At 37.9% G+C, this 13,945-nt stretch overlaps 1 protein-coding gene and 1 non-coding gene across 2 annotated transcripts in view; one reads left to right on the top strand and one right to left on the bottom strand.

Annotated features, from left to right (window-relative positions):
* STPG2 (sperm tail PG-rich repeat containing 2) overlaps positions 1-13,945 on the top strand; it is a 262,302-nt gene that overhangs the window by 104,601 nt on the left and 143,756 nt on the right.
* LOC132426408 (U6 spliceosomal RNA) lies at positions 10,083-10,185 on the bottom strand. Its single transcript, XR_009519698.1, has one exon. It is a non-coding gene; the product is annotated as a U6 spliceosomal RNA (small nuclear RNA).

Raw genomic sequence — 13,945 nt, 5'->3', positions numbered from 1 at the left:
ATAATTTTTATGTTGACGTCTTACACATCTTTATTAGATTTATCCCTCAGTATTTGATGTTTTTTTTTATTTGTACATGAGTGTTCATAGCTTTATTCATACAGTTCATATAACGTTCATAAAACTTTATTTGTAATAATAGAGCTGAAAACAACCCAAATGTCCATTAGTCAATGAATGGATAAACAAACTGTGATATACTCATATTTAACAAGAATTAGTACATCTAGCCCTCTCAGAATAAATAGGAGGAATGAAATAAACTGACAAAAAAGAGTGGATAGTACATTATTCAATTTTTTTTTAACATCTTTATTGGGGAATAATTGCTTTACAATGGTGTGTTAGTTTCTGCTTTATAACAAAGTGAATCAGTTATACATATACATATGTTCCCATATCTCTTCCCTCTTGCGTCTCCCTCGCTCCCACTCTCCCTATCCCACCCCTCCACCCTCCCACTCTCCCTATCCCACCCCTCCAGGTGGTCACAAAGCACCGAGCTGAGCTGATCTCCCTGTGCTATGCGGCTGCTTCCCACTAGCTATCTACCTTACGTTTGGTAGTGTATATATGTTCATGCCTATCTCTCGCTTTGTCACAGCTCACCCTTCCCCATCCCCATATCCTCAAGTCTGTTCTCTAGTAGGTCTGTGTCTTTATTCCTGTCCTACCCCTAGGTTCTACATGACATTTTTTTCCTTAAATTCCATATATATGTGTTAGCATACGGTATTTGTCTTTCTCTTTCTGACTTACTTCACTCTGTATGGCAGACTCTAGGTCTATCCACCTCATTACAAATAGCTCAATTTCGTTTCTTTTTATGGCTGAGTAATATTCCATTGTACATATGTGCCACATCTTCTTTATCCATTCATCCGATGATGGGCATTTAGGTTGTTTCCATCTCCAGGCTATTGTAAATAGAGCTGCAATGAACATTTTGGTACATGACTCTTTTTGAATTATGGTTTTCTCAGGGTATATGCCCAGTAGTGGGATTGCTGGGTCATATGGTAGTTCTATTTGTAGTTTTTTAAGGAACCTCCATACTGTTCTCCATAGTGGCTGTACCAATTCACATTCCCACCAGCAGTGCAAGAGTGTTCCCTTTTCTCCACACCCTCTCCAGCATTTATTGTTCTTAGATTTTTTGATGATGGCCATTCTGACTGGTGTGAGATGATATCTCATTGTAGTTTTGATTTGCATTTCTCTAATGATTAATGATGTTGAGCATTCTTTCATGTGTTGGTTGGCACTCTGTATATCTTCTTTGGAGAAATGTCTATTTAGGTCTTCTGCCCATTTTTGGATTGGGTTGTTTGTTTTTTTTGTTATTGAGCTGGATTAGCTGCTTGTAAATTTTGGGAATTAATCCTTTGTCAGTTGCTTCATTTGCAAATATTTTCTCCCATTCTGAGGGTTGTCTTTTCATCTTGTTTATGGTTTCCTTGGCTGTGTAAAAGCTTTGAAGTTTCATTAGGTCCCATTTGTTTATTTTTGTTTTTATTTCCATTCCTCTAGGAGGTGGGTCAAAAAGTATCTTGCTGTGATTTATGTTATAGAGTGTTCTGCCTATGTTTTCCTCTAAGAGTTTGATAGTTTCTGGCCTTACATTTAGGTCTTTAATCCATTTTGAGCTTATTTTTGTGTATGGTGTTAGGGAGTGATCTAATCTCATACTTTTACATGTATCTGTCCAGTTTTCCCAGCACCACTTACTGAAGAGGCTGTCCTTTCTCCACTGTACATTCCTGCCTCCTTTATCAAAGATAAGGTGACCATATGTGCATGGGTTTATCTCTGGGCTTTCTATCCTGTTCCATTGATCTATCTTTCTGTTTTTGTGCCACTACCATACAGTCTTGATTACTGTAGCTTTGTAGTATAGTCTGAAGTCAGGGAGCCTGATTCCTCCAGCTCCGTTTTTCGTTCTCAAGATTGCTTTGGCTATTCGGGGTCTTTTGTGTTTCCATACAAATTGTGCAATTTTTTGTTCAAGTTCTGTGAAAAATGCCAGTGGTAGTTTGATAGGGATTGCATTGAATCTGTAGACTGCTTTGGGTATTATAGTCATTTTCACAATGTTGATTCTTCCAATCCAAGAACATGGTATATCTCTCCATCTGTTTGTATCATCTTTAATTTCTTTCATCAGTGTCTTATAATTTTCTGCATATAGGTCTTTTGTCTCCTTAGGTAGGTTTATTCCTAGATATTTTATTCTTTTTGTTGCAATGGTAAATGGGAGTGCTTTCTTGATTTCACTTTCAGATTTTGCATCATTAGTGTATTGGAATGCCAGAGATTTCTGTGCATAATTTTGTATCCTGCAACTTTACCAAATTCATTGATTAGCTCTAGTAGTTTTCTGGTAGCATCTTTAGGATTCTCTATGTATAGTATCATGTCATCTGCAAACAGTGACAGCTTTACTTCTTCTTTTCCAATTTGGATTCCTTTTATTTCCTTTTCTTCTCTGATTGCTGTAGCTAAACTTCCAAAACTATGTTGAATAAGAGTGGTGAGAGTGGGCAACCTTGTCTTGTTCCTGATCTTAGTGGAAATGGTTTCAGGTTTGCACCATTGAGGATGATCTTGGCTGTGGGCTTGTCCTATATGGCCTTTATTATGTTGAGGAAAGTTCCCTCTATGCCTGCTTTCTGCAGGGTTTTTTATCATAAATTGGTCTTGAATTTTGTCAAAAGCTTTTCATGCATCTATTGAGATGATCATATGGTTTTTCTCCTTCAATTTGTTAATATGGTTTATCACATTGATTGATTTGGGTATATTGAAGAATCCTTGCATTCCTGGAATAAACCCTACTTGATCATGGTGTATGATCCTTTTAATGTGCTGTTGGATTCTGTTTGCTAGTATTTTGTTGAGGATTTTTGCATCTATGTTCATCAGTGATATTGGCCTGTAGGTTTCTTTCTTTGTGACATCCTTGTCTGGTTTTGGTATCAAGGTGATGGTGGCCTCGTAGAATGAATTTGGGAGTGTTCCTCCCTCTGGTATATTTTGGAAGGGTTTGAGAAGGATAGGTGTTACCTCTTCTCTAAATGTTTGATAGAATTCGCCTGTGAAGCCATCTGGTCCTGGGCTTTTGTTTGTTGGAAGATTTTTATCACAGTTTCAATTTCAGTGCTTGTGATTGGTCTGTTCATATTTTCTATTTCTTCCTGATTCAGTCTTGGCAGGTTGTGCATTTCTAAGAATTTGTCCATTTCTTCCAGGTTGTCCATTTTATTGGCATAGAGTTGCTTGTAGTTATCTCTCACAATCTTTTGTATTTCTGCAGTGTCAGTTGTTACTTCTCCTTTTTCATTTCTAATTCTATTGATTTGAGTCTTCTTTCTTTTTTTCTTGATGAGTCTGGCTAATGGTTTATCTATTTTGTTTATCTTCTCAAAGAACCAGCTTTTAGTTTTACTGATCTTTGCTATCGTTTCCTTCATTTCTTTTTCATTTATTTCTGATGTGATCTTTATGATTTCTTTCCTTTTGCTAACTTCGGGGGTTTTTTGTTCTTCTTTTTCTAATTGCTTTAGGTGCAAGGTTAGGTTTTTTATTCGAGATGTTTCCAGTTTCTTAAGGTGGGCTTGTATTGCTATAAACTTCCCTCTTAGAACTGCTTTTTCTGCATCCCATAGGTTTTGTGTCGTTGTGTCTCCATTGTCATTTGTTTCTACGTATTTTTTGATTTCCTCTTTGATTTCTGCAGTGATCACTTGGTTATTAAGTAGCGTATTGTTTAGCCTCCATGTGTTTGTATTTTTTACAGATCTTTTCCTGTAATTGATATCTAGTCTCATGGTGTTGTGGTCGGAAAAGATACTTGATACAATTTCAGTTTTCTTAAATTTACCAAGGCTTGATTTGTGACCCTAGATATGATCTATCCTGGAGAATGTTGCATGATCACTTGAGAAAAATGTGTATTCTGTTGTTTTTGGATGGAATGTCCTATTAATATCAATTAAGTCCATCTTGGTTAATGTATCACTTAAAGCTTGTGTTTCCTTATTTATTTTCATTTTGGATGATCTATCCATTGGTGAAAGTGGGGTGTTAAAGTCCCCTGCTATGAATGTGTTACTGTTGATTTCCCCTTTTATGGCTTTTAGCATTTGCCTTATGTATTGAGGTGCTCCTATGTTGGTTGCATAAATATTTACAATTGTTATATCTTCTTCTTGGATCGATCCCTTGATCATTATGTAGTGTCCTTCTTTGTCTCTTCTAATATTCTTTATTTTAAAGTCCATTTTGTCTGATATGAGAATTGCTACTCCAGTTTTCTTTTGGTTTCCATTTGCATGGAATATGTTTTTCCATCCCCTTACTTTCAATCTGTATGTGTCTCTAGGTCTGAAGTGGGTGTCTTGTAGACAGCATATATATGGGTCTTGTTTTTGTATCCATTCAGCCAATCTGTGTCTTTTGGTGGGAGCATTTAGTCCATTTACATTTAAGGTAATTATCGATATGTATGTTACTATTCCCATTTTCTAAATTGTTTTGTGTTAGTTATTGTAGGTCTTTTCCTTCTCCTGTGTTTTTTGCCTAGAGAAGTTCCTTTAGCAGTTGCTGTAGAGCTGGTTTGGTGGTGCTGAAATCTCTCAGCTTTTGCTTGTCTGTAAAGGTTTTAATTTCTCCATCAAATCTGAATGAGATCCTTGCTGGGTAGAGTAATCTTGGTTGCAGGTTTTTCTCCTTTATCACTTTAAATATGTCCTGCCAGTCCCTTCTGGCTTGCAGAGTTTCTGCTGAAAGATCAGCTGTTAACCTTATGGGGATTCCCTTGTGTGTTATTTGTTGTTTTTCCCTTGCTGCTTTTAATATGCTTTCTTTGTATTTAATTTTTGACAGTTTGATTAATATGTTTCTTGGCGTATTTCTCCTTGGAGTTGCCCTGTATGGGACTCTCTGTGCTTCCTGGACTTAATTAACTATTTCCTTTCCCATATTAGGGAAGTTTTCAACTATAATCTCTTCAAATATTTTGTCAGTCCCTTTCTTTTTCTCTTCTTCTGGAACCCCTATAATTCAAATGTTGGTGCGTTTGATGTTGTCCCAGAGGTCTCTGAGACTGTCCTCAGTTCTTTTCATTCTTTTTTCTTTATTCTGCTCTGCAGTAGTTATTTCCACTATTTTATCTTCCAGGTCACTTATCCGTTCTTCTGCCTCAGTTATTCTGCTATTGATCCCATCTAGAGTATTTTTCATTTCATTTATTGTGTTGTTCATCGTTGTTTGTTTCATCTTTAGTTCTAGGTTCTTGTTAAACATTTCTTGCATTTTGTGTATTCTATTTCCAAGATTTTGTATCATCTTTACTATCATTATTCTGACTTCTTTTTTAGCTAGGCTGCCTATTTCCTCTTCATTTGTTAGGTCTGGTTGGCTTTTATCTTGCTCCTTCATCTGCTGTGTGTTTTTCCATCTTCTCATTTTGCTTATCTTACTGTGTTTGGGGTCTCCTTCTTGCAGGCTGCAGGTTCATAGTTCCTGTTGTTTTTGGTGTTTGTCCGCAGTGGCTAAGGTTGGTTCAGTGGGTTGTGTAGGCTTCCTGGTGGAGGGGACTAGTGCCTGTGTTCTGGTGGATGAGGCTGGGTCTTGTCTCTCTGGTGGGCAGGTCCACGTCTGGTGGTGTGTTTTGGGGTGTCTGTGCACTTATTATGATTTTAGGCAGCCTCTCTGCTAATGGGTGGGATTGTGTTCCTGTTTTGCTAGTTGTTTGGCATAGGGTGTCCAGCACTGTAGCTTGCTGGTCATTGAGTGAAGCTGGGTGCTGGCGTTGAGATGAAGATCTCTGGGAGATTTTCGCCATTTGATATTATGTGGAGCTGGGAGGTCTCTTGTTGACCAGTGTCCTGAAGTTGGCTCTCCCACCTCAGAGGCACAGCACTGACTCCTGGCTGCAGCACCAAGAGCCTTTCATCTACATGGCTCAGGATAAAAGGGAGAAAAAGTAGAGAGAAAGAATTAATAGAAGTAGGAAGAAAGAAAGGAAGGAAGGAAGGAAGAAGAAAAGAAGGAAAGAAGGAAAGAAAGCAAAAAGGGAGGGAGGGAGGGATGGTGGGAGGAAGGAAGGAAGGGAAGGAAGGAAAAAAGAAAGAAAGAAGATAAAGTAAAATAAAATAAAATATAATAAAGTTATTAAATGAAAAAATAATAAGAAAAAAATCTTAAAAAAAAACAAGAAAATGGACGGATAGAACCTGAGGACAAATGGTGGAAGCAAAGCTATACAGACAAAATCTCACCCAGAAGCATACATATACATACTCACAAAAAGAGGAAAAGGGGAAAAAATCATAAATCTTGCTCTCAAAGTCCACCTCCTCAATTTGGGATGATTCGTTGTCTATTCGTGTATTCCACAGCTACAGGGTGCATCAAGTTGATTGTGGAGCTTTAATCGGCTGCTTCTGAGGCTGCTGGCAGAGATTTCCCTTTCTCTTCTTTGTTCTCACAACTCCCAGGGGCTCAGCTTTGGATTTGGCCCCGCCTCTGCGTGTAGGTCGCTGGAGGGCGTCTATTTTTGCTCAGTCAGGACGGGGTTAAAGGAGCCGCTGATTCAGGGGCTCTGGCTCACTCAGGCCGGGGGGAGGGAGGGGTACGGAGTGCGGGGCGAGCTTGCGGCGGCAGAGGCCGTCGTGACCTTGCAGCAGCTTGAGGCGCGCCTTGCGTTCTCCCGGGGAAGTTTTCCCTGGATCCCGGGACCCTGGCAGTGGCGGGCTGCACAGGCTCCCCGGAAGGGTGGTGTGGATAGTGCTTAGCGTCTCCTGTCCGTCTCTGGGGTCTGCGCTTTTAGCCACGGCTTGCGCCCGTGTCTGGAGCTCCTTTAAGGAGCGCTCTTAATCCCCTCTCCTTGTGCACCAGGAAACAAAGAGGGAAGAAAAAGTCACTTGCCTCTTCGGCAGCTCCAGACCTTTTCCTTGACTCCCTCCCAGCTAGCCGTGGTGCACTAACCCCTTCAGGCTGTGTTCACCCCGCCAACCCCAGTCCTCTCCCTGCGCTCCGCCGAAGCCCGAGCCTCAGCTCCCAGCCCCGCCCGCCCCGGCGGGTGAGCAGACAAGCCTCTCGGGCTGGTGAGTGCCGGTCGGCACCGATCCTCTGTGCGGGAATCACGCCACTTTGTCCTCCGCACCCCTGTTGTCTCCTCCGTGGCTTCGAAGCTCCCCTCTTCAGCCATCCACAGTCTCCGCCTGCGAAGGGGCTTCCTAGTGTGTGGAAACCTTTCCTCCTTCACAGCTCCCTCCTGTTGGTTCAGGTCCCATCCCTATCCTTTTGTCTCTGTTTTTTCTTTTTTCTTTTGCACTACCCAGGTACGTGGGGAGTTTCTTGCCTTTTGGGAGGTCTGAGGTCTTCTGCCAGCGTTTAGTAGGTGTTCTGTAGGAGTTGTTCCATGTGTAGATGTATTTCTGGTGTATCTGTGGGGAGGAAGGTGATCTCCGCATCTTACTCTTCCGTCATCTTCCCGTCGTCCACCTTTGAAGTTTTTTAATGCTATCAAAATGTTATCTTTTAAATATTTTCATTGTTTAGCTTTCTTTTCTTGGTGTAAAGAAATATAATAGTCTTTATTAAAGATTAGCTTTACCAGTGATTCATACTTCTTGCTATAAAATGATTAATCCTACTAATTTATTATTATTTTTAAAAACAATTTCCTCAAGTGATTTTATGCCGTCCGTGAATGGCAGTTTTTTTCCTCAATTAGTTTCATCTTTTATATATATATTTTTTGGCTTACTGAATTTGTGCCTCCCAGAACAAGGCTCAAGAATGTTCATAGGAATTAAAAATATCCAGAACCCAACAAGGTAAAATTCACAGAGTGTAGCATTCAATAAAAAAAAAAATTACTAGGTATGCAAAGGAGCAGGAAAGTATCAATAGAAAGAGGCCCAGAAGTTATGCAGATGACAAAATTAGTGGAAAGTACATTAAACAGTTATTATAACTATATTCTATATGTTCAAGAAGGTGGAAGAAACATTGAGCATATTAAGTAGAGCAATAGCACAAATAGAAAGACAGAAATTAAAGTTCTAGAGATGGCAAGTATTGATATCATGTATGAGAAATGTACACTAGTTAGCAGCAGATTAGTTAGTTCAGACTAAAAAATTAGTTAACCTCAAGACAGTAATAGAAAATGTTAATATCTCAAAGGAAGTACAGTGAGAAAAAAAGACAAAAAAAGAATAAAGTATCAGTGAACTGTGGGACAGTTTGAGGTGGCTTAAATGTGTAACTGGAATCCTTGAAAGGAAAGAAAGAGTGAGGGAACACAAAAAATAATTTTAACAAATAAGGCTGAAAATTTCCAAACTTCGGTGAGAGCTAGAACCACATATCCATGAAGCTTAACAAACCCATAGCACAAAAGACATCAAGGAAACTATGCCAAGGCAAATTATAATCAAATTGAATAAAATGGTAAAAAAGAAAAAAAATTCTTAAAAGCAGCCAGAGGAAAAGTATACATGACATTAAAAGGGATGAAGTTAAAAATGACAGTACATTTCATGTTGAAAGTGATGCAAGTCAGAAGACAGCAGTGCAACATCTTTAAAGTATTGAAAGAAAACAGTTGTCAACCTATAATTCTACTTCAGGCTCAAATATCTTTCAAAAATGAAAACAAACTGAAAAGCTTTTCTAAAAACTTCTGTTTATAAAATAAGTCATGGGGATGTAATGTATAGCATGGTTACTATAGTTAATAATACTGTATTGAATATTTGAAAGGTGCTAAGAGAGTAAATCTAAAAAGTTCTCATTTCAAGAAAAAAATCTTTGTGGTGATGGGTGTTAACCTGACATTGTGGTAATCATTTTGTGATATGTATAAGTATCGAATCATTATGTTGCGTACCTGAAACTAATGTAATGTTGTAAGTCAATTCTACCTCCATAAAAAAGAAGACCTTTTCGTATATATAAAAGCTGAAATATTTATCTGCCGAAGACCTACAGTGTAAGAAATGTTAAGGGAAGTCCTCCAGGCAGAGAAAAATGTTACCAGGTGGAATCTGGATCTGTATAAAGTAATGCAGAGTATCAAAGGAAACCATGTGGGTAAATATAAAAGGGTTTGTTTGATTTCTCATTTCATTGAAAGCCAAACATTTTACATGTGTTTGATTGCTGACAATTTATCTTTACAGAAAGTAGTGGAAGCCAAGAGAGGAACTTCTATTCTGTTATTTTGAAGTTTAGAATTGTCAAAGAAGAGATTCTGGCCATTGTTAGACACATACAAGAAATGTAGAAAATCCCTATTTCAAAATGATCAGCAGAAAACAAGAAACATTCCTGAGATCAGAGATTATATGAGTAAGAAGGTTACTCATATAATTATTATAGCCTAACAGGTTGACAGGAAGCCACTCTCATGAGTAAAATTCTGACAGTGCAGTTGGCTACACATTAAACCTTTTAGAGTTCAGATTTTAAAAGGACATCTTAATGTTTGTGTATATAATTATTCATTCTTTCTCATTTCTGAAGAATTTGAGAAAGCTTAAGAGAATGCATATATAGAAAAGTTAAAGTAGCTAACAATTCGGGTGGAAAATATAGAAAGAATAGATAGGTAGATAATCTATAGAGAGAATATAAACATGTTAAACACTGGGGAAGTTTGAACATAGCTGTCAGATCATAAAAGGGCATGTACAAAACATTGGAAATGTGTCCATACTATAGTACACACTTGGGAAATGATTGGATAAATGAATAGAAGAGAGAGGCATAGAAGCATAATCTAGGAAGTTTAAAGAGAAGAACAATTTATTGTAAAAAATGCTAAAGAAAATTAAAATGACTTTGTATAAGTTTGGTTTGGCAAAAGAATTGCTAAGAAGATACAAGAATCCTGTAGGGGTGGGGTAGATGATATAGGGATAGCAGAGCCATTGAATTACTAAACTGGATTGGACTCTTCTATCAGAGAAAATGATTTTCATCCCAGAAAGTGTGGAACACACATGCTTTATAGGCAATTGAACACTAATATACCTATGGTGGTAATGTAAGAGTACCCTAGTACTTAAAAAAATTTTTTTAATGAAATGCTTCACAAATTTGCATGTCATCCTTGCACAGGATGATAATATCTGTATTGTTCCAACTTTAGTATATTTGCTATTAAAGTAAGCACCCTAGTGCTTTAAATTAGTTAAAAAATTTAGCTGTAGCTGAAATACATCTCATTGTAATGAAAGAACAGCTGTGAAATCATTATCAGTAATCTTTTAGTAATGCTGCAGATTTATAGGCATATCAGAAAAATGGAAACAAATAAAGGTTTTTCTTATTTAAACAAAAATTATTAAAATTTCACAAAGTAAGATTTTCATAAATTCTTACAAAATTTTAAATTGTCGTTAGTAAAGTTGCAGGATATAATTAACATTCAAAAATCAGTAGCATTTTTACACACTAACAACAACTGTCCAAAAAAGAAATTAAGGAAACAATCCCATTTACAATAGAATGAAAAATACTTAGTGATAAATTTAACCAAGGAAGAGAAAGGTCTGTACACTTGACAACTATAAAACATTGATAAAAAAAATTGAAGAAGACACAAATAAATGGCAAGATAGCCCATGTTCATGGATTGGAAAAATTAATATTGTGAAAATGTCCATACTACCCAAATGATATACAGATTCCATGCAATCTCTATCAAAATTCCAATGGCATTTTTCACAGAAATAGAAAAAAATTCTAAAATTTATATGGAACCATATAAGATCTCAAATAGCCAAAGCAGTCTTGAGCAAAAAGAACAGGAGGCCTCACACTACCTGATTTTAAAATACATTACAAAGCTATAGTAATAAAAACAGTTTTGTACTAGCATAAAAACAGACATATAGACCATTGGAACAGAATAGAGAGCCTCCGAAATACATCCATATATTTTCTTCCAAGAACACTCGACGAAGAAAAGACAGTCTCTTCAATAAACTGTGCTGGGAAAACTGGATATCCACATGCAGAAGAATGAAACTGAACTTTTATCACACACCATATAAAAAAATCAAGCCAAGATTAATTAGAGACTTAAATGTAAGACCTGAAACTGTAAAACGATTAGAAGAAAACACAGGGAAAAAGCTTTTTGACACTTATCTAGACAATAATTTCTTTACATATGACCCCAAAAGCACAGCTAACAAAAGCAAAAATAAACAAATTGGATTGCATCAAACTATAATAAAAAGCTTCTGTACAGTAAAGGAAACCATCAACAGAGTGAATGGGAAAAGAATATTTACAAACCATGCATCTGATAAGGCATTACTATCCAAAATATATAAGAAACTCAAACAGCTAAATAGCAAGAAAACTAATAGTTTGATTTAAAAATGGACAATTCATGTGAATGGACATTTCTTAAAAGAAGACATACAAATGGCCAACAGGTATATGAGAAAATGCTCAACATCACTATTCAACAGGGAAATGCAAATAAAAATCACAATGCCGTATCATCTCACATCTGTTAGAATGGGCATTCTCAGACAAGAGATAAGTGTTGGTGAGGATATGGAGAAAAGGAAACCCTTGTGCACTGTTGGTGGGAATGTAAATTGGTACAGCCATTGTGGAAAACAGTATGGAGATTCCTCAAAAAATTAAAAATGAACTACCATATGATCCAGCAATCTGACTTGTGATCATATATCTAAAGGAAATGAAGTCAATATATTGAAGAGATACCTGCTGTTCCATGTTCATTGCAGCATTATTCACAGTGGCTGAGATGTGAATCAGTGTATGTGTCTATAGAAGGATGAATGGATAAAGAAGATGTGTGTGTGTAAACACCCAAACGCCACATACAGGGGAATACTATTCAGCCTTAAAAAAGAAGGAAATCCTGTCATTTGCAACAACAGGGGTGAAGAACACCTGAAGAACATTATGCTACATCAAATAATGAAATAAGCCGAATGCAGAAAGACAAATACTGCATGATTTCATTTATATATGGAATCTAAAAAAATAGAACTCATAGAAGCAGAGTAGAATGATGGTTGTCAAGGGTTGAGGGGTGAAGGAAAGGGGGAGATGTTGGTCAAAGGATACAAAGTTTCAATGCAGGATGAATAAGTTCTGGAGATCTAATGTATAGTGTGGTGACTATAGTTAATAATACTGCATTGTATACTTGAAATTTGCTAAGAGAGTAGATCTTACATGTTTTCACTACACACATGAGTTAAAACTATCATCAAGCTGAGAAAAAATAATGCAAATTTAGCTATATGATTGGAAGTAATATCTCTCTAAAACACATCATGTCATGGTACTGCCTTTTTTTTTTTTTTTTTTGCGTTACGCGGGCCTCTCACTGTTGTGGCCTCTCCCGTTGCGGAGCACAGGCTCCGGTCGCGCAGGCTCAGCGGCCATGGCTCACGGGCCTAGCCGCTCTGCGGCATGTGGGATCTTCCCGCACCAGGGCACAAACCCATGTCCCCTGCATCGGCAGGTGGACTGTCAACCACTGCGCCACCAGGGAAGCACGGTACTGCCTTTTAATAAGCTCCTTTTGCCTAAAATTCTGTGCCTTCTATCAGGTATAGGAAGAAATTTAAGTCTAAGAACAATGTCCTTTTCATAATCTGTTGTCTACCTAGTTTTCTAAACTCCTATCTTACCATTGCTATAATTTCCCTTCACTCCAAGCTCAAAAATGCCTTTAAGGGGCATCCCTTTAAACATATCATGCCACTCCCTTCTGACCTGCAGAGTTTCTGATGAGAAATTAGCTGAAATCTTATGGGAGTTCCCTTGTATGTTATTTGTCATTTTTCCTTTGTTGCTTTTAATATTTTCTTTTTGTCTTTAACTTTTGTTAATTTGATTACTATGTGTCTCAGCCTGTTTCTCCTTGGGCTTATCCTGCCTGGGACTCTCTGCGCTTCCTGTACTTGGGTGACTATTTCCTTTCCCATGTTAGGGAAGTTTTTCAGCTATTATCTCTTCAAATATTTTCTCAGGTCCTTTCTCTCGTCTCCTTCTGGGACCCTTATAATGCTAATGTTGGTGCATTTAATGTTGTACCAGAGGTCTCTTAGACTGTTTTCATTTCTTTTCATACTTCTTTTTTATTCTGTTCTGTGACAGTGATTTCCACCACTTTATCTTCCATGTCACTTGTCTGCTCTTCTGCCTCAGTCATTCTGCTATTTATTCCTTGTAGTGTATTTTTCATTTCACTTATTGTATTGTTCATCTCTATTTGTTTGTTCTTTAGTTCTTCTAGGTCTTTGTTAAACATTTCTTGCATCTTCTTGATCCTTGCCTCCATTCTTTTTCCAGGATCCTGGATCATCTTCACTATCGTTATTCTGAATTCTTTTTTCTGGATGATTGCCTATCTCTAATTCACTTACTTGTTTTTCTTGGGTTTTATCTTGTTATTTCATCTGGGACATATTCCTCTGCCATTTCATTTTGTCTAACTTTCTGTCATTGTGGTTTCTATTCCGTAGGCTGCATGATTGTAGTCTTCTTGCTTCTGCTGTCTGCTCTCTGGTGGATGAAGCTATCTAAGAGACTTGTGCAAGCTTCCTGATGGGAGGGACTGGTTTTGGGTAGATCTGCATCTTGTCCCTCTCATGGGCAGGGCCATGCTCAGTAAAAATTTAATCTGCTTATCTGATGGGTGGGGCTGTGTTCCCTCTCTTTTGGTTGTTTGGTCTGAGGCAACTCAGCACTTGCGCCTACAGACTGTTTGGTGGGGCTGATTGTGCTCTCTGCGAGTGCTCACACCAGAGTACTTCCCAGAACTGCTGCTACCAGTGTCTTTGTCCCCGCAGTGAGGCACAGCCCCCTCCACCTCTGCAGGAGACCCTCCAATACTAGCAGGTAGGTCTAGCCCAGTCTCATGGGGTCAGTG

This window comes from Delphinus delphis, chromosome 5 (assembly GCF_949987515.2).
Source record: "Delphinus delphis chromosome 5, mDelDel1.2, whole genome shotgun sequence".
Classification (NCBI taxonomy): Eukaryota; Metazoa; Chordata; class Mammalia; order Artiodactyla; family Delphinidae; genus Delphinus; species Delphinus delphis.
Note: the sequence above shows the minus strand (reverse complement) of the source record. Positions and strands in the feature narration are given on the sequence as shown.